This window comes from Anabrus simplex, chromosome 10, assembly GCF_040414725.1.
Source record: "Anabrus simplex isolate iqAnaSimp1 chromosome 10, ASM4041472v1, whole genome shotgun sequence".
NCBI classification, from domain to species: domain Eukaryota; kingdom Metazoa; phylum Arthropoda; class Insecta; order Orthoptera; family Tettigoniidae; genus Anabrus; species Anabrus simplex.
This window is the reverse complement of record NC_090274.1, coordinates 52,796,095-52,818,639: the sequence shown is the minus strand read 5'-3', so window position 1 is coordinate 52,818,639 and position 22,545 is coordinate 52,796,095. Positions and strand designations below refer to the sequence as shown.

Sequence of the window (22,545 nt, the reverse complement as noted above, 5' to 3'; positions counted from 1 at the left end):
CGGCAAAAGCACTTAGTTCTAGATTCTAATCCAGAATCGCATATGAATTATTTATGAATGCATATGATAGACCACAGTAAATGTACCAAGAGAAAAACAGGTTACAGACACAATAACATAAAGTATGTGGGGTTTACGTAAAGCTAGCCATGTTGCATGTTGGCACGTGCCGCAGAAGTACGGATATGATTGGATGCAGCGCACTTTACTAGGTATACTTTTAAAGTGCAGGGTACCTAACCTGTTTTGCAGGTAACCTTGGCTTTTAGTGGGGGAAATAGTATAGGATTTTATGGAAGTTGTTAGTAAGTTTATTTCATCCGCTATTTACGGATATAGGCTACAGTATCTCTACAAAGAACTAGTTTTTCGTAAAAAGCAGACATAATTCATTTTGCTCTTAAGCGACATAATTATCTACAGCTAACCTACGATGGTGTCGTTGAAATAAACTACAACATGGGAACCTCTCAAAAGATACTTTCCTCGAGAAAAACCACCTAATCAATACATAATATAATCCCACAAAGATTATTTCTCTAACATATGTGGACATGTGTCGGCTCTTGAAGCCATCATCAGCACACAAACACTTAAAAAAGATTAATAGCACATAAATAAACACATTTGAAAAGAAAGGCCTATCTTGATGATTCTCCTTCATGGAAATGGTATGATAGTTTTTGAGACAATTCAAAACAAAATATTAGAGCTCACTGATAAAAATTTCATAAATTTACCACAAGAATGTCTATATACGAGGGGAGTACTATATAGTTTTACACTTTATTTTTTGTACGTCCGGGTATGGTTCACATTTCACTTTTCAAGGTGGAACGTGTAACTAGTGCCTTGTTCCACCGTTTGGTAGCAGCACACGCACAGGGGCCAACGAATGTACTCATCATAGCCATTTCTTAACAACACTGTCAGCGTAGGAGCAGACAACATGGAAAGCAACCGTCAGGGACAGCGCTATACGTCTTGGTTCCTATGGAAAGAAGGCGTGACCAGTGCAGAAATTCATGGGCGCTTGGTGACAGTCTGTGGAGAACATGCACCGCCACGAAAAACAGTTTACAACTGGGTGGAAGGTTAGGAAACAGGGTGCACATCGGTGGACAAGAGAACCAGTTCTGGACGGAATGTGACAGAGTCAACACCAGCCAACATTGCCCGGGTGGAAGAGGCCATCCAAGGAAAGAAATGCATCACATTTACGGAAATGGAGACAACCACGGGAATTAGCTGAAACACCTTACAGTGGATCGTGCACGACCACTTACAGTTGGGGAACGTGTCATCCACGCGGGTGCCTAGACTCTTGTCTGCAGACGAAAAGCAGAGGCGTGTGGTCGTGTGCAGAGAACTTTTGCAACGCTATGATCAAGATCCAGCCGACTTCGTGGCTAGGCTTGTGACTGGTGACTGGCCCCACACTACCACTGCCATTGATCAAATGGGAGATGCTGCCATACCCACCATACTCTCCCGACTTGGTACCAAGTGATTATCGTCTGTTCGGGAACATTAAGAAACCTCTGCGAGGTCACCGTTTTCCGAATTTTTCAGAACTGGACCCAGCCGTCAAGACATGGGTACGCAGCATTCCGAAAGAATGGTTTCAGGAAGGTCTGGAGAGACTGACACATCGATGGTAAAAGTGCATACAGTTACAAGGAGATTATGTTGAGAAGATGGACGTAACAACTGATGTGTAATGTTCTTCATTTGGGTAGAAACAATAAAGTGTAAAACAATACAGTACGGCCTTCATATATATATATATATATTAAAAGAGTTTACTAAAACAGCTTTGGTAAATCCATCCGTCCATTCTACTGGATCGATTTGCTTCACTTTTGTTTTATTTTCACCGGAATTACCTGCCGGTGAATCATGAGGAATATAGGTTTCTAAGTTCAGCCAACTTTGAGTAATCGTAAAATCAAATCATTAAATGATCACTCCAATAATTGCAGGCGAAGGCTTACCCAAACCCTCAATACATTTTGTACTTAGCAGCTTACTAAGCGACTAACACTTTCATTAATGTTCTGATGTATGTGATTTTCATCCTTATTACTGTCATTGCATACAGCCTCTGATCACGAAAGAATACTATTCCCTGCTAATGCTAGGTACTCTTTGATTCTCCAACCTTTCCCAGATTCCAAATATATTCAACAGATGGTAGAGCGTTTCTGATAACTTACATGCTGCTAAGAGAAAAGTCTACGTACAAACAGACCCCATCATTACATACGCCTTAGACAATATCTGCGAACATCTATCGAAGGATAACCTAGCTAGACAAGAAAGAGTGAAGGCCATGTATCTTAAAAGTTTTCTGCCTGGCAAAAGCACTCCTTCGAGACCACTGCCTTCGTAATATACAGGCCGTACTGTAGAAAGCGCGCCAAGCCAATCAGCTGATCGATTGAGGCGAGCTAGTGAATGTTTCAAGTTGTTCTTGTGAATGTAATCCATAAGGATTGGGGGCATTCTTAGGATAAATGTGACCGTTGAGAGACAAAAAATTATATTTAAGTATATTGCATGTTTCTTCTTTAAATTTATCACATCAGCATTTAAGTAAACAGCTGTTATTAAGATAATGAGTCCTCGTAGTTTAGGTTAGGCATGGTCTCTTCACGTGGTGAGTAATGTAAATTCAAGTGACGTAATGCTTCTCGTGTAATTTATTCATTTAATTGTTATCGTATAACACGTTTTTGTGGAAATATAATGTGGTACAAATTTAAATACAGTGTGCGAAAGTTCGCATTTGCCACAACGCTGAGAACTTGTGCGTACCACGGCGAAAATACAACTATACAAGTAAAAAGACATAAATATTTTCATTTTCTTCGTATAGGGGCAGGTAACCTTTATGAGAAACGAAAATTCCAACCGAAAAAAAATACCTATTACGAAGAATAAATGTGTATGTTTCACTCATTTTCCAGAGCTGATGATGAGTTCTGCTTTTGACTTTCTTGTTTCACAGATTTACAGCAGAGCGTTTAATTGTTGATACAGAACAAGTATAAAAGTGGTCAGTAACCAATTGAACCTACATATGGTTATTTCTTGGGTTCGTAATGTTGAGTACGCGCTGCCTCTTCTCCCCAAAATTAATGCGAGTAAGAACCATTCCTCGGCGGTTTCCGTGAATGTGGGAAGTAACTAATACATCTGGATGATCAGTGCATTAATATTTGGGAAAACATGGGCTATTCCTAAACAAAAAATGATACACATATTTGTATAGAAGAAAGGATTTCAAGAAAGTCTTCGAAGGATGGTGCCAGAAGTGTAAAAAAAAAAAAAAAAACTAATAAAGCTACTGTATTTATGGCCATCTAGAGGTATAGAACTAAAATTTATTATTGTACGTTTGTTGTCTCCATATTTGTATTAATGCATAATAATTATTTGTTGGGTACATTAACGAGTAAAACACGGAAGCTTTGACCGCGTAGATCCCACTTTAATCCTACTTCTCCTAAAATTACATAGACCTGACTTACGAGTTATGATGCGATTACAGGTTTCAGTGATCTCACCTGTAATATTAATACAACATTTGTAAATATTTCATAATTACAAAAGGTACAGACGCATCATGCCCTTGCATTACACGGGTCGGGCGGAGGAAACAGTTCGCCTCTTTATGTGACGTCATCGGACGTACAGTACGGCCTGTACATCACGAAGGCAGTGTTCGAGACTAACCTATGAGCTCACAAGACAGCCGTTCTATACAGTATTAGTATTATTAGTATTAACAAATACATCGCAAATGGAAAATTTCCCGGTGCCAATGGTCACTTACAGTAGTGTAATAATAAAGTTAACATAATTACCCAACAACAACAAACAAACAACAAGAGTACAACAAGCAATTCCATGGAAAGAAAATATTACAAGAAATACTACTAGTTTAACATTCTAAATACAGCATTATCATACAAATTCACATACATCTTAAGTATTTCCAGTGCTTAACACTACGGCTTACAATACTATAGGTTGAACTTACTATTAGGTTAACACTATAAGTGATAATAAAGTTAAAAACATAAGTACCCAACAACTACAACAACACGAGTACAAAAAGCAATTCCATGGAAAAATAAATTACACGAAATACCACTAGTTTAACATTTTAAATCCAGCATCATCATATTCAGTTTCATACACAACTTAATTATTTCCAGTACTTAACACTATGGCTTACAAAACTATAAGTTACGCTTACTACTAGCTTAACATTACAAGTTATAATAAAGTAAGGTTAAAACATAATTACCCAACAACAACAACATTTGCTTCATTTTTTAACTGCGATGAAAAATACCATTGCCTTCTACGAAACAATACCAAGCTTTACATCAACAACTGTATGATATTTAAAGTTAAACATTTCATTGTTCCGTATTGAAGAATATCACGATTAAAATTGAAATAATTGATAAGGAGATTCCACCTAATCAATACCAAAGAATAAGAAATGTAGTGAATTACATTCTCATTTAATAATAATTAGAAATGGTACCGGTTTCGACCCTAGTCCAGGTCATCATCAGCCGATTAAGAAATGGAAAACAATGAATAGGATCAGTAGAAGAGGCAATATGAAAAGGAAATGAACGGGGGTAGACACTGTAAAACTTAGAAGAAGTAAAATACAAGTCATTCAAAAGAAAAACAGTGCGCAATTCTCTTAGCGGCAGCAACGCACACGCAGCACTAGGCAAAGTCCCACAATGATTACGAATAGCGGAGCTGGCAAGTTGCTTCAATGAATCTGCTCGTCTTCAACTTCTACACTTATATGGACCTTCGTATGTGTTCGATTGTGTTGTGACTTTATGCCTGACAGTGTTTAAATAACTGGCTTTGAACAGTTCTCCGCTATTCTTAATCATTGTGGGACTTTGCCTAGCGCTGCGTGTGCCTTGCTGCCGTTAAGAGAATTGCGCACTGTTTTTCTTTTGAATGACTTGTATTTTACTTCTTCTAAGTTTTACAGTGTCTACCCCCCGTTCATTTCCTTTTCATATTGCCTCTTCTACTGATCCTATGCATTGTTTTCCATTTCTTAATCGGCCGATGATGACCTGGACTAGGGTCGAAACCGGTACCATTTCTAATTATTATTAAATGAGAATGTAATTCACTACATTTCTTATTCTTTGGTATTGAATAGGTGGAATCTCCTTATCAATTATTTCAATTTTAACTGTATGATAATCAAGAGAATATATGGATAGATTTTTACCAAACATATGGTATGATAACGTCAGAATGGATGAATTCTGACAACAATCAATCAATCAATCAATCAATCAATCAATCAATCAATCAATCAATCAATCAATCAATCAATCAATACTGATCTGCATTTAGGGCAGTCGCCCAGATGGCAGATTCCCTATCTGTTGTTTTCCTAGACTTTTCCTAAATGATTTCAACGAAATTGGAAATTTATTGAACATCTCCCTTGGTAAGTTATTCCAATCCCTAAATCCCCTTCCTATAAATGAATATTTACCCCAGTTTGTCCTCTTGAATTCCAACTTTATCTTCATATTGTGATCTTTCGTACTTTTATAAACGCCACTCAAACTTATTCGTCTACTAATGTGATTCCACGCCATCTCTCCGCTGACAGCTCGGAACATACCACTTAGTCGAGCAGCTCACCTTCTTTCTCTCAATTCTTCCCAGCTCAAACTTTGCAACATTTTTGTAATGCTACTCTTTTGTCGGAAATCACCCAGAACAAATCGAGCTGCGAACTACAGCATACCATTATTGCGCTTCTTATTAAATGTTCGTAAAATCATTGAAAAGGGCAGGCATAATATGACTACGACGGGCATATCAAGACGAGTTATCTGACCTATTTATAACGAATGCTGCGGAGCACCTCGGGTCCTCTTGTTCTTTCATGAAAAGTTTATAAAGTCACCACAAGATGGCTAAATATTATAATGTTAAGACTAAATACACCAAAGAGGTACACTTGAGATGCTGCTGGGTATCCATGCAATAGTCTACTTGAGAAGAATGTAAAGTGCGTAGGAAAGGTAGATTATATTGTGTATTGATTAGGTGGTTAATCTCTATATATTATTTTTTCTCAATTTATATAGTCAATAAGGATCAATATGAGCATGAGTACTTCTAAAGATACTTTGCTCACCATTCGCAAACATATCAGCAAAGAGGATGTTGTGCAAACGTAGTTTGGCAAGAAGCCCAAAAGAAGGCTGACCTTCCTCATTCCGAAGCTGCCCTATAAAAATGTCTCTTGATATTTGATCCAATCTATAAAATGTCCAGTCTACATCTTCTATTTACCAAGCTCGGCACAGTAATCTGATTAACGCCCTATCCGCGCTTATCGGATGAAATAAACTACATCATTTATTGGTTGGCTTTGTGTAGAGATCCTTCCTTCTCTTCGACGTGGAGGGTCCGACTAAACAACTTAGCGATAGAACAAATACTTTTTTATGTTGAGTAGTGATAAAGCGTGTTGTTCATTATTACGAAGTTACAACGTAATGTTTCACCACTGGGACTGCCTCACTCGACAGGAGATAGTCTAATAAACATCAAGGTTCATCGACGACTCCTACCTTCTATCGGTGAACAAATTGTAGATATTAACTGTAGAGAACCTGTTCACATAACTGACTGAACAGAAGCCATAACTTTCACTTTTCCCTAGTTACAGTTTACCGGGCGTGTTGTCCGGCTCCATGGCTAAATGGTTAGCGTGCTGGCCATTGGTCATAGGGGTCCCGGGTTCGATTCCCGACATGGTCGGGAATTTTAACCATCATTGGTTAATTTCGCTGGCTCGGGGGCTGGGTGTATGTGCCGTCCCCATCATCACTTCATCCTCATCACGACGCGCAGGTCGCCTAAGGAAGTGAAATCAAAAGACCTACACCTGGCGAGCCGAACATGTCCTCCGACACTAAAAGCCATACGCCATTTCATTACCGGGCGTGTTGGCCGTGCGGTTTAAGGGCGCACAGCTTTGAACTTGCATCCGAGGGATAGTGGTTTCAAAGCCCACTGTCGGCAGCCCAGAAGATAAATTTCCGTGGTTTCCCATGTTCACACCAGGCAAATGCTGGGAATATACCTTAAGTAAGGGTACGGCCACTTCCTTTCCACTCCTTACTCTTTCCAATCCCATCGACACCATAAGCACCTATCTGTGTTGGTGCGACGTAAAGCAGCTTCTAAAAAAAGTTACAGTTCAATTAAAATATGATACTTTTCAACGCCAAGGAACCGGAAGTACAAAATATAAATCAATCAGTCACCATTGGTCGGCATTTAGGACAGTCATCCAGGTGGCAAATTCTCTACTTGTTGTTTACCTTTTCTTAAATAATTGCAAAGAATTTGGAAATTTATTGAACGTATATCTTGGTAAATTACTCCAAGCCCTAACTCCTCTTCTTATAAGTGAATATTTGCCAACATTTGTCTTCTTGAATTCCAACTTTATCCTCATATTGTGATCTTTACTACTTTTAAAAACACCGCTCAAACTTACTCGTCTACTAAAGTCATTCCACGGCATCTCTCCACTGACAGCTCGGAACACTTAGTCGAACAGCTCGTCTCCTTTCTCCCAAGTCTTCCCAGCCCAAACCTTGCAATATTTTCGTACCGCTACATTTTTTGTCGGAAATCACCCAGGAGAAATCCAGCTACTTTTCTTCGTTTCTTTTTCCAGTTCTCTAATCAAGTAAATCTGATGAGGGTCCCATAGACTGGAACCATATTCTAACTGAGGTCTTACCAGAGAATTATATGCCCTTCCCTTTACATCCTTACTACATCCCCTAAATACCCTCATAACCAAGTGCAGAGATCTGTAACCTTTATTTATAATCCCATTCATGTGATTACTCTAATGATGATCTTTCCTTATATTAACACCTAGGTACTTACAATGATCCCCATAAGGGACTTCCACCCCATCAACGCAGTAATTAAAAATGAGATGACTTTTGCTATCAGTGAAACTCACAATCTGACTTTTAACCCAGTTCATCACCATACCATTGCCTGTTGTCCAACCCACGACATTGTCGAGGTCTTTTTGCAGTTGCTCACGATCTTGTAACTTATTTAATACTCTACGGTAAACAGCAGAACACCATCCGCAAAAAAGGCTTATTTCTGATTCTAATTCTTTACTCATGTCATTTGTATTTATTAGAAAACACAAAGGTCCAATAATACTGCCTTGAGGAATTCCCCTGTTAATGATTACAGGAACAGATAATGCTTCACCTATTCTTCTTCTTTTCCTACCGCTTTTCCCACACCTGTGGGGTCGCGGGTGCGAACTGTGTCGCACATGTGGATTTGGCCCTGTTTTACGGCCGGATGCCCTTCCTGACGCCAACCCTCTATGGAGGGATGTAAGCACTATTGCGTGTTTCTGTGGTGGTTGGTAGTGTAGTATGTTGTCTGAATATGATGAGGAGAGTGTTGGGACGGACATATACACCCAATCCCCGAGCCAGAAGAATTAATCAGAAGCGATTAAAATCCCCGACCCGGCCGGGAATCGAACCCGGGACCCTCTGAACCGAAGGCCAGTACGCTGACCATTCAGCCAACGAGTCGGACCTATTAATTACTCTAATTCCCTAAGTTCTGTATTCTAGAAATATAGCCTCCCATTTAGTCTCTCTTTTGTCTAGTCCACTTGCACTCATTTTGTCAGTAATCTCCCATGATCTACCCTATCAAATGCCTTAGTCAGATCAATACACGTTTGGCACCAGGAAGACAAGCTTCCATATAAATACAGTAATAATACAGGGCGATCCAAATAACTTAAAACTTATCAATTTTAACGAGTTATTATTTCCCTCTGGAAAGTAATGTAAACTAAAACACCGACGCTCCTAAAATCCATGCCACACGAATGAAGTTCCACGAATCCTAACCCAAGCCAAGCTATCAAAATAGTTCCAGGAAATCCTTTCCACCAGTATGCTATAAAGGAAAAATAAATTGTATTTATTAATGCTACCATTGAATAAAAACTAATCGGGCAGGGTAGAATTCGGGTTAACAGCGGCTAGTTTTACTAGCCTGGCAGCCGTGGATTTGGGAGAAGGAGATTATGGTCCCAATCGCAGGCTGTCCTGAGAATGGTTTTCCGTGTTTTTTCTATTCCCCTGCACTCAGGAGGCGAATTCCAGGACAGTCCCTATTTTAGGCCACGACCGCACCCACTTTATCTTCTCCGCAAATCACATGACCATTAAAATCTCCCTAGCCTGAGAGACAGTGTTACCGTCTAGGAGACCGGCCATATCCTATCCGGATATAGAATGAAAACTTCAACCAACCAACCAACCAACCAACCAACCAACCAACCAACCAACCAACCAACCAACCAACCAACCAACCAACCAACCAACCAACCAACCAACCACAGGAATTAAACATCATATAAATGAAGATCTCTTTTTTTTCAAGTTGTTTTACGTCCCACTGACAAACAGATTATGGCGACGATGGGAGAGGAAGGATCTAGAAGTGGGAAGGAAGCGGCCGTGGCCTTAATTAAGGTACAGCCCCAGCATTTGCCTGGTGTGAAAATGGGAAACCACGGAAAACCATCTTCAAAGCTACCGACAGTGGGGTTCGAACTCACTATCTCCCGAATACTGGATACTGGCCGCAATTAAGCGACTGCAGCTATCGAGCTCGGTAATGAATATCTCGTGGTGGCTAATGGGAATATATAAAAATAAGAGTCAGAGAAAGAGAATAATGAAAATCAGTGTTTACTCTGTGGAGAGGAAATGGAAGAAGCTCATTTATGAAGAGTATGTAGGGCAACTGAAGCAATGAGAAGTGAATATAAAACAAAAATAGAAAGCGAGAGAGAATTCTCTACAATTGTTAAACTATTAAATAAAGTGGTTTGCACCGGAAAGGATAGCATTGTTTAATTTTAAAAAGTATGTGTATAAAGGAAATAAGAAACAACAAAGCAAATATGAACGAAAGTAATGAATGATAAAGATAAGAAGGAAAAGAGGCATGCCTGTCCTAGAATCTTCTTCTTCTTTTTCTACCACTTTTCCAACATCTGTGGGGTCGCGGGTGCGAACTGTATCGCACAGGGGGGATTTGACCCGGTTTTACGGCCGGATGCCCTTCCTGACGCCAACCCTATATGGAGGGATGTAATCACGATTGCGTGTTTCTGTGGTGTTTGGTAGCGTAGTGTGCTGTCTGAGTATGAAGAGGAAAGTGTTGGGACAAACACGAACACCCAGTCCCCGGGACAGAAGAATTAATCAGACGTAATTAAAATCCCCGACCCGGCCGGGAATCGAAAACGGGACCCTCTGAACCCGCTGAACATTCAGCCAATGAGTCATGCCTGTCCTAGAATAATGAATATAATTACTATTAGGTTAAATATGATGTAATATATAAATTATTGTATTGTCGTGTCATTATCTTCTATCCTTAACTCAGTCGTGAAGGCATGTGGTAATGGTAGGATACTCCATAAGATTTGTGACACAAATGTGAGCACTAAATAAGCTATGGAAGGGGAAGATACATGTTGCCCTAGACTATATAACACTGTTTACGTCTAGGACTCCGCCCGCAGTGTACAAAGTATGGTGTTGTTCGTTACTATCCTCACGGATGTATTTGCAAAGTTTCGTGTTAATGAAATAAAGCACATGATCTGCTGTGGTAATAGAATGTAATATTAAGTCAACAAAACACTTGAAAATACATCACACAAAGAAATTGAATTAAACGTTCCTTGGAACAGCACTACGCGCCAAACTGTTAAAAAGTCCTTCAAAGATCTTCGTCATGTAGACAAATGTACTCATAACTTCTCTCAGAATCTACCAATTTAAGTAGTTATTACCTCAAAAGAAAGCGCTTGATCCACTGAGTGTTCTTAGGCCAAAACGAACTCCGTACCTCAATTAGAACGAAAGATATGATTGCTTCAATAAGAAAAAATGTTGAAGAAATGAGACGTCAAATTGAACGTGCACTCATAACTTTCATCAGAATCAACCAATTTGAATAGTTAAGAATTGAAATGAAAGAACTTGATCCACTGAACGAACTCCGTACCTCAATTAGAACCAAAGATATGATTGCTTCAAAGAGACAAAAAATTGAAAAGATCAAATAATTTGAGGAAGGTGGAAGATAAGAGATTTATAGTACCTGATGACAAATCTGTGCATGAATACCTTTCAGTTAAAAAAGGAGTGAAGGAAATCGACCAGATAGAATGGCCTGACTGACTGACTTTAGTTTTCATAAAATATATATATATAGAAGATAGTCAAATAATTATAAGAGGAAAATGTAATGCATGTATCAAAGTTAATAAATTGCAATAAAATTGCAGATGATCCGGAACTAGGGGATGAAATACTGTATTCTATTCTATTCTAAATGAAGATCTCCCAGGAATAAGGATGTAACCAACATATTTTTGAAAAGTGAGGTTTAAAGCCAACAGAACTTTGTCCTCTGTGGTGCAAGGATGCAACCTGGACAGTACTTGTGTTGGTACATCACCAGGTGTAATAGATCATTTAAATAAAGGCCATAGACGAAATCACATTTACGAAGGTTGGAACTTAAATAGTGGCAACTATTTATTTACAACAGGTACGAAAGTGTTACATGTTAGCAACCTTTACTGTCCTTCAATGTAGTCACCAGCGCTGTGTATAGCCCGTTGCTAGCGATGTGGAAGTCGTAGGATACCTTTAACAGAGCCTGTTCTGTTGATGGTGCGAATGGAGCAGTCTTACTGCCTGTCGAATCTCTGCAACAGTTCTGAAGCGAATGCCACGAAGTGGTTCCTTCATCTTCGAAATCAAATCGAAGTCACAAGGACTTAAGTCCGGGGAGCATGCACTTCTTCACTGACGCTTGTAGGACGACCTGTCCGATGAATGTCCGCCACAGTTTGCCGACCATCGTTGAAGGCTTTTACCCAACGTGCCACTGTTCTGTAAGGCAATACAGATTCCCCGCAAGCCTCTTGACGACCTTGATGACACCGCCGTGCTGTACGACCTCTGGCACATTCAATCTTGATCCAATTCCGTTGTTTCTGTTTGGAAAACATACTGACAACGTTACGTTAGACCGCTAGCTCACAAGTGATTGTGTTTCTCTCGCTTGTGCGCACCCAGGTGATTGGGAAGGGCGAGTCCATTTGCTCTGAGGTAAGGTAGGTATGTAACCAACGTGTGCTATTAGCGACAATATTAGATTCCGTTGCATAGCGTCTCCACAGCAGTGTTGCCACTATTTAAGTTCCAACCCTCGTATATTTTCTTGACATTTTCTTCACATTGTTATTTTTATTATTACACTAGTATTATTTATTACCAATTATGTTCCTGGACCGAGCTCGATAGCTGCAGTCGCTTAAGTGCGGCCAGTATCCAGTAATCGGGAGATCGTGGGTTCGAGCCCCACTATCGGCAGCCCTGAAGATGGTTTTCCGTGGTTTCCCATTTTCACACCAGGCAAATGCCGGGGCTGTACCTTAATCAAGGCCACGGCCGCTTCCTTCCACTTCCTAGGCCTTTCCCATCCCATCGTCGCCATAAGACATATCTGTGTCGGTGCGACGTAAAACAAATAGCAAAAAAAAAAGCAAAAAAAATTATGTTCCAAATACATGTATAGGATGTCTCTTCTGTTATGAACAAACATAAGACATACTTGCAGATTATGTTCTATTCTATCACTTTCATTTCATACATTATTTTTATAAGACCTTAAGTTATAACAATGAAATGTTGTCTTTAATAGATGAACTCATGTGTACAGTTGCATATTCAATTGGTTCAAGTAGTGTATACCACGAAATAAACCCCAAAAATAATGTTCCTCTCTCCTGAAATATTACGGATTTGTTGGTTACATTCTTATTCCGGGGAAGTCTTCAAATAATAATATGAAGCTTGCAACATTTCTTGGTAAAGGCTCAAGGAAATTCATTCCAACTATCAGTTCCGCAATTTACCAACTAATATTTATTATAGTTTGTTTTTCACGGTCTTCCTTTTCCTATACGTGAGAAATCGGTCCAGCTTAAGTAACAGGGACTTGTTCCACGAACGAACTTTGCAACTTTGCAACATTGCACTTTTCAATTCTTGCAAAGTGCAAAGTCTTTCTGTTCCACCATGATCTAGTTTGTACTTTTCAATTTCTTCGCAAAGTAAAAAGTCTTTGCGAATGAGTGATCAGATCAAGTTTATTCCATGGTACCGTTAGTTTTATAGTTTTTATCATGGGCAAGAAAGGTTATTGCAAGAAGCTGGCCGTGCTGGAAGTTGTCAAGGAGAAACGGGATATCCTTTTTGGCAACTTTAAAAATAACCTCTCGAATGATGACACGCATCAATATTAACGAGAGTACCGCCAACACACCCACACACAGAGGAAAATTCACCCTTCATTAGAAATCCCGTCGCTATATTAAGTGGATTATCAGGCCAACGTATGTACTATGTTAGGAAATATTACATGTATTATAACATCTACGACTTTGGTAACAGTTCTGCACCGAGCTCGATAGCTGCAGTCGCTTAAGTGCGGCCAGTATCCAGTATTCGGGAGATAGTAAGTTCGAACCCCACTGTCGGCAGCTCTGAAAATGGTTTTCCGTGGTTTCCCATTTTCACACCAGAAAAATGCTGGGGCTGTACCTTAATTAAGGCCACGGCCGCTTCCTTCCCACTCCTAGCCCTTTCCTGTCCCATCGTCGCCGTAAGGCCTATCTGTGTCGGTGCGACGTAAAACAACTAGCAAAAAAAAAAAACAGCTCTGCAAATAATTGATTTTGATGTCCCATGCATTGCTGCTACACCATATAGCTGGGCACCATTTACTAACCCATATAAGAATTTGTTCTTTTTCGGAAAGGGATTGACTTCCTTTTTTTGCATGTTTCTATAAATTGCCGATCATTTCAAGAATATAGTCAGTCTGTGTTGGGGTAATACTAAATCACTCGCGGAATTCCGTCGAAATGAGGTTATGAAAACTAATCCTCTCTTTGCACGTTCTCTTGTTGGATTTTTCATCACTGTCCTCACTTGATGCTAACAAAAGCTCTCGTCGTAACGTGTTTATATCACAAAACCAAATTCTACGCCGAGAATCTCGTGTACATACTTGTTAATTAACAGATGAAAAGGGAATCATCACTTTGCAAGATTTATGAAAACTTTTCACTTCATTTCTTTGGACTTTGCATTTCCGTGTCAATGGAGGAACATAACAGGCTTGAAAAGTGAAAAGATTCCTAACTTTTCACTTTTCACTTTGCAAGCTAAATCTGAAAAGTGATTGTGGAACAAAATCTGAACTGAAAAGTGCAAAGTGCAAAGTGAAAAGTTGCAAAGTTCGTTCGTGGAACAGTCCCAGGTCTTTCCTAGTCGACTGTCCAACTGTACAGGCATTATACATGGAATGTTTTGTCAACTTTCAGGCGGGTAATCTAATCCACGTCCTTCCGAGTAAACTGATCACTCTTTTACCATCTCGAATAAAGATCCCTGGTTCACAGTTGTCCTAAATTGTTTTGGAATTTTATCGTATGTTGATCAACTAAAGAACACAGGCTTACCGAGCGAGTTAGCCGTGCGGTTAGGGTCGCACAAATGTGAACTTACATTCGGGAGATAGTGGGTTCGAACCCCACTGTCGTCAGCCCTGAAGATGGTTTACCGTGGTTTCCCATTTTCACATCAGTCAAATACTGCAGCTGTACCTTAATTAAGGCCACGGCTGCTTCCTTCCCACTCCTAGCCCTTTTCTATACCATCGTTGCCTGTCTGTATCGCCACGACGTACAGCAAATTGAAAAATTAAAAAGAAAAATATTTTTACGTTGATAGTGGTGGACTGAACATAATTGGCAAGCCCCTGAGAAAATCAATGAATTGAATACACAATGCCATTCAACTAACGGAAAATGCATATGCAATAAATTATATGACATGTTTTCTCTGCTTGTTCGAGATGAGTAGGCTAGAATACGAAGTAAGTTGGCAAGCCATCCTGCCACTTTGTCACCAAGAGTACATGACAGGAGTTTCAACACCTGCTGACAAGTACTAGTGATCTATGTCGTAGAGAACTCCCCACCCATTCTATGTCCTACAGACCTCCTCAAATAGCTGGGACGAATATGTGATTCATTTTAAGAAGGTAGTCACACCTACGTCATGTTACAATGTCTCATCTTAATAAACATTCGATAGACCACAGATAAGCAAACCGAACGAGGAAGATCACGCCCTACGTAAAAATTCTGTTGTTTGTGTCATCTGGTTTCATGCATCTCTCCATACCACCCTATCCCGTGCTAATCTACTGATGTCTACGTAACTACAGCACAGTCTATGTAATATTGCCCTCTCGGGACCAGAAGGGTGCCAGTTTACATAAAAGGATAGATTATTGGGATTGACAGGTTGTGAATTCTACATAAAAGATATGCTGTAGATATTCAAAGATGTTAAATGATTCACGCTTCGTTTAATATTGTGTTTGTCATGCTGAGTGGCTCAGACGGTTGAGGCGCTGGCCTTTTGACACCAACTTGGCAGGTTCGATCCTGGCTCAGTACGGTGGTGTTTGAAAGTGCTCAATTAGGTCAGCCTCGTGTCGGTAGATTTACAGGCACGTAAAAGAACTTCTGCGGGACAACATTCCGGCACGTCGGCCGTAAAAGTAGTTAGTGGGGCGTAAAATTAATAATATTATTATTTATTATTATTGTTATTATTACTTTCCCTCTTTTCTTCTTAGTGACGCTGACAGAGAGACCTGCAGTGCTACACATTCACATACGCAAATTGTCAACATATCTGCAGGCTGTTAAATATAACGGGCAATTTTCTCGTTTGATGAGGGGCAATGCCCCAATACACTGTTTACTTTTGACATAGATCGACCTCCCGAAGTTTGAACATAACCAGCGCAGGCATGTCAAACGAATGGATATCCTGAAAAACACACGAGATGGAAGTGGACATCGAGTGCAAACAGAACCGGCCAGTGTCTAGGAAATATGCTTCTTGATGATGATGGTGATGATGATGATGATGATGATGATGATGATGATGATGATGATGATGATGATTTCATTTATTTGCTAGCCTGACTTCCTCTCGTCCAACAATTCATATTTATACAGTCACATTTTAAACATCAGAATTCACTGTGCTATTATACAATTTTTTTAATAAAACAAATTTTCTTTCTTTCTCAATCCGTTTATCCTCCATGGTCCCACCTTTACAGCCTCAAGGGCAGTGTCCCGGAGCATGCAGATACAACTGTAGAGAAGGACCAGTACATCGACAAGGCGGCCTCACTGCTATGCTGAAGAGGCCTTGTGGGAGTGAAGGGAAGACTGGAAGGGATAGACAAGGAAGAGCGAAGAGTGGCCGTGGCCTTAAATTAGGTATCATCCCGGGATTTGCCTGGAGGAGAAGTGGAAAACCACGGAAATCCACTTCCAGGATGGAAGAGGTGGGAATTGAATCCTCCTCTACTCAGTTGACCTCCCAGTTGACCTCCCGAGGCCGAGTGGACTAAGGTTCCAGCCCTCGTACCACTTTTCAAATTTCGTGGCAGAGCCAGGAATCGAACCCGGGCCTCCAGGGATGGCAGCTAATCGTGCTAACCACCACACTACAGAGTCGGACACCCTGAAGATAATAAAAAATATTATTTGTCAGAGTGAGATCAATTTTGGTGAAAATCTTGCTAATAGTCTACCCTAAGGTTGCAAAACAGGTTCTAATAACAAAGTTGGATGTTATGTATTTTTGTTGACTGCTTGGACTAGAACAGAACCCGATTTTCGTGAAAAGAATGTTCGCTTCTCAGTTCCGGTAAAACAGCTACGGTGCCTTTGCTTTCAACGAAATTTGATGTTAAACCGGCCCGAACCAAAAACCAACTTCTTAAGTTTGCTGTTAACTCATCAACCCCTAAGTCGTATGGTTCCTCAAAAGAGCATGGCCATAGGGAAACCTAGAAAGTGCGAGGAAGCAAGTCAACAATTAATTGATAGACCACGCTTGTTGGCCGTGCAATTATGGTCCCGCAGCTGTGATTTTGAATTCGGCAGATAGTGGGTTCGAATTCCACTCTCGGCAACCATGAAGATGATTTTCAGTGGTTTTCCATTTCCATACGAGGGAAATGCTCGGGCTGAACCGTAAGTAACGCTACGGCCGCTACCTTCCCGATCCTAGTCCTTTCCCATCCCTCCGTCGCCGATGTGTTAGTGCCTTGTGGGCAAAAGCCCTGAATTCAGATCAGTGATTATATAGGTAGATAGATTCGTTGAGGTCTTTCATTACTGGTAACTTTCGTAGTACGCACAACTCTGAAGCCCTGATTCCCATTACACAGCACTCCGCTATCCCACATCACAAGTTTCCATACCGTATAGCCATAACAGAGACATGGAAACCATCAGCAATAAGAGTAAAAATTGGGATGACCCTGCATTAAATTCTTATGCTCCATTTCCCCTACATCCTTACTCTCTGTCATATACTCAAGTTACATTTGTCTTGGTTTTGTCTCTTCTGAATAAGGAAAGCTTAATATTCCAAGTAGGAAGGAATTTGTGGAGATTGATATTCTTGTCACAGAATAAAAATCTTCGCCCAACGTGGGGCTCGAACCCACGACCCTGAGATTAAGAGTCTCATGCTCTACCGAGGGATTAGTAGTTATATACATTGTACAGCATGGCTAGTTTTGTGAGTGGGATTTTATGATTCACAATACTGTTTGCGTTATTCTTTCTGTCATATTATGCCATGTTTATGTAAATTAGACTCAATGAGTGCTACATTATGGTTGATATCGTGATGTGACGTCATTGCTGTCACGAAGAAGTTGGCCTTTCGTGTGCTGTACGAAGGACCTCTTCAACAAAATTGTCTTTCCTTCAATCCGACGATTTGCTACTGAATTACCTATTGATTGATTGATTGATTGATTGATTGATTGATTGATTGATTGATTGAATCTGTGTTAATGGATTAGATATAGATCTATGAAGATCGAAACGTTCTTGATGCACATGGATGTGAATAACAAAGCATGGCATTCGTAAATGTGAATATCTGGATTAGAAGATTTGGCCGCGCGAGAGTAAGAAATAAGGAATCTTTTCAAAGATTCCAGCAAAATTAACCATCGAATTCACTTTATACTCAAAATTGCTTCCTTTTATAACTACCTATCGTTACTGACAGGTACGCTCTGACTAAGCCTCCATTCACGCAGTCCCTATTTCTTTAAAACATCGATTATATGCTACATCATAAACTAATTTACTACTCTCTAGCAATCTGTTCAGAAACCACTCAACATTTACTCAAACATCTATCATTTATTCACCTATAACAAATAATTTAGAATACTTGAACTGAATTAAATTAAATAAATAAATAAAATAAATTAAAGAAAACATACATACAAGCACATAAATATGAGGCTTCCATTTATAACCCCGCTTCATTTTCTATCACAGAGAGAGAAGTTACACATTCGGACAAATATTGTCAAAATATATAAAATAATATATTATATAGCCTATACAATATCTGTTTACGAATGAAACTTCGCGCCAGTTTAGAATTCGTCCATGGAAGCAAATACTTGATGGAAGTCAGCCCACAACAAAGAGCATAATGAATAGATATAAATCGATCTTTGCTTCAGTTTTCAGGATAGCTTCACCTTGTAGGAACAAGACTGCGCGACTAACGCAAAAGTAAAACGGAAGTATCGTAGGCAATAGTTCCGTGACGGTATACAATTTCTAATCACTAGATTGCGTCCAAACGCCTGGTCCAAAGTGCTGAGTATGTCGAAAGGCTGACCACGTGGCATTCCGATATCTGCAGGACACTTGTTGAGCAAGTCACCCTGGCAGGTCAAGACACTAATGGGATGTGCCACGGGTTTGTTTTCTTTCTGAAATGTTACGAGGTGCATTAACAAACAGTATAAGAAAAAAAAAGTACCTATAAGAAAAAATTCAAAAATTATATACGAACAGTGGTTAGCGTGATTAGCTGCCACCCCCGGAGGTCCGGGTTCGATTCCCGGCTCTGCCACGAAAATTTGAAAAGTGGTACGAGGGCTGGAACGGGGTCCACTCAGCCTCGGGAGGTCAACTGAGTAGAGGTGGGTTCGATTCCCACCTCCGCCATCGTCGAAGTGGTTTTCCGTGGTTTCCCACTTCTCCTCCAGGCGAATGCCGGGATGGTACCTAACTTAAGGCCACGGCCGCTTCCTTCCCTCTTCCTTGTCTATCCCTTCCAATCTTCCCATCCCTCCACAAGGCCCCTGTTCAGCATAGCAGGTGACGCCGCCTGGGCGAGGTACTGGTCATTCTCCCCAGTTGTATCCTCCGACAAAGAGTCTGAAGCTCCAGGACACTGCCCTTGAGGCGATAGAGGTGGGATCCCTCGCTGAGTCCGAGGGAAAAACCGAACCTGGAGGGTAAACAGATGATGATGATGATGATGATGATGATGACAGTAATATAATGGTATGAGGTCTGTAAGCCTATCTTCTACAGTCAAAATTACAGTGAAAAGTAATTGGAAATGAACCTATTCTTGTGCATTTGTCAGATCCTGTGGTGTAGTGGTTAGTGTGATTAGCTGCCACTCCCGGAGGCCCGGGTTCGATTCCCGGCTCTGCCACGAAATTTGAAAAGTGGTACGAGGGCTGGAACGGGGTCCACTCAGCCTCGGGAGGTCAAATGAGTAGAGGTGGGTTCGATTCCTACCTCAGCCATCCTGGAGGTGGTTTTCCGTGGTTTACCAATTCTCCTCCAGGCAAATGCCGGGATGGTACCTAACTTAAGGCTACGGCCGCTTCCTTCCCTCTTCCTTGTCCATTCCTTCCAATCTTCCCATCCTCCAACATGGCCCCCTGTTCAGCATAGCAGGTGAGGCCGCCTGGGCGCCAGTTGTATCCGCCAACCCAGAGTCTGAAACTCCAGGACACTTCCCTTGAGGCGGTAGAGGTGGAATCCCTCGCTGAGTCCGAGGGAAAAACCGAACGCGGATAGTAAACAGATTACGAACGAACGACAGAAACATGTTACATCATAGGGAATGTGGAAAAAATAAGCTATTTTAAAAAACTAAAACAATATTACATCACATTATTTTATTTATATTTAAAAAAATAAGTATTTTTTATACATGTGCATTCATGACAGTGATCAATATTTCTTTACGTTAGTGGCGCTAATGATGCAGTCTTCTCGAATCCAATCAGCCCAATGCATACAATAAATGGGGGCTCTGTTAATTTCAAGGAGGCCCACTTTTAACCTACAAATATCTCAGGGAAAGATAAGGTTTAGTGGCCATGACGAAGTATAATAGAAAAGAATAATTTACAACACATCAACAGTTTCCGTAGTGTAGTGGTAATCACGTGCGCCTCACACGCGCAAGGTCCCCGGTTCGATCCCGGGCGGAAACAACCTTAACTTTTTGCACTCCTGCTGACGACAGTGGCTCCCTCGACTTGTCGTTACCCTTCCGTTCCCAAGATCGTGAGTTCGATCTGGGATAAGTTCGTTGGTATTTAAAGGTGTCTATGTGCAATAACTTGTTTGCTTCCGGTATGTAAATATCTCATCCGGGACCAAAATCTAACACCCTGGCGTTTCTTAAAATCAGTAAAAATGAACGAGAATAATGACGATAACAATAATCCGCCTCTGTGGTGATGGTGGTGATTAGTGTAGTGGTTAGTGTGATTAGCTGCCATCTCCGGAGACTCGGACCGGGAATCGAGCTCTCTGCCACGAAATTTGAAAAGTGTTTTTTTTTTTTTTCTTGCAAGTTGCCCGACACAGATAGGTCTTATGGCGACGATGGGACAGGAAAGGCCCAGGAATGGGAAGGAAGCGGCCGTGGCCTTAATTAAGGTACACCCACAGTATTTGCCTGGCGTGAAAATGGGAAACCACGGAAAACCATCTTCAGGGCTGCCGACAGTGGGGTTCGAATCCACTACCTCCCGGATGCGAGCTCACAGCTGCGCCCTCCTAACCGCACGGCCAACTCGCCCGGTAATTTGAAAAGTGGTACGAGGACTGGAACGGGGTCCACTCAGCTTCGGAAGGTCAACTGAGTAGAGGGGGTTCGATTCCCACCTCAGCCATCCTCGAAGTGGTTTTCCGTGGTTTTCTACTTCTCTAGGCGAATGCCGAAATGTACCTAACTTAAGCGCACGGCCGCTTCCTTCCCTCTTCCTTGTCTATCCCTTCCAATCGCCCCACCCCCCACAAGGCCCCTGTTCAGCATAGCAGATGAGGCCACCTGGGCAAGGTACTGGCCCTCCCCCGCAGTTGTATCCTCCCCGACTCAAAGTCTTATGCTCCAGGACACTGCCCTTGATGCGGTAGAGGCAGGATCCCTCGCTGAGTCCGAGGGACAAACCGACCCTTGAGGGTCAACAGATTAAGAAAGAAAGAAAGAAAGAAATATGAGCCAAATAAGGTGGTTTCAAAATGGTTCTTCTATCCTACGGACAATTAGCAGTTTCAAATATGTGAGAATTTCATGTCTACTGCGGTACTCCCACGACAATTAGGGCAAAAGTTACAATGGTGTGCGAAATTTTGAAAATTACGAATGTAATGATTTGCTCAGTGATCAGCCAGATAAGTTAGTTCGCAAGAAATAACATCAATGATGCAACAGTTAAAATAAAATAAAAATCACTTATTCAATTTGTATTTCTTTAATTGGCGTGAAGTTGGCCACTACGATGCCAATCGTCTCCTACTGTACTTATCGGCCGCTTGTAAATATAATAAATTGGATGGACTCATATTCTCATATTCGTTGCGCTTTTTTTTAAAAAGAAACACGTTTCTATGCAACGATAAACGACAACTACGATATAAATGGCAACAAAACGTGCTTTGTTTAGGAGTCCGCTGAAGTGTTGCAATGACGGTTTCAATTTTTCGGAATATTATCAGTCCGAAAAGCATCTGTTTACGAGATATAGTACTAAAAATTAGGCATTTTTCAACTCTGCTAAATAATTTGCATTTCCTAATCAATCACGGACACGCTACCATTTTATTCAACACTCCAGTTATTTTGAAGAAGCGAATGTCCTCCTTCAATACAAGGCTTGAGCCCAGAAATGATGACATCGTCGTAACTGGTACAGTTTCTCAATTAACTTTATCCAGTTAATTACAAACGCTGAATGACCCCTGCAACATGAACCCAATCCCTACTTCAAGCACACAATTCTTGAAAGAAATCGCTTAATTCCAAGTAATTTTCATCACAAATTGAAATATTTACATAATAATACTTCTAGACTAAGGAACATATTAGTACTAATTAAAAGGATATACTTTCAAGGCGTTCT

The 22,545-nt window shown here is 40.7% G+C and overlaps 1 protein-coding gene and 1 non-coding gene across 4 annotated transcripts in view; one reads left to right on the top strand and one right to left on the bottom strand.

Annotated features, from left to right (window-relative positions):
- Positions 1 to 22,545, bottom strand: part of LOC136882018 (metabotropic glutamate receptor 3) — a 645,441-nt gene that overhangs the window by 283,189 nt on the left and 339,707 nt on the right. The window lies entirely within an intron of this gene.
- TRNAV-CAC (transfer RNA valine (anticodon CAC)) lies at positions 20,556 to 20,628 on the top strand. Its single transcript has one exon. It is a non-coding gene; the product is annotated as a tRNA-Val (tRNA).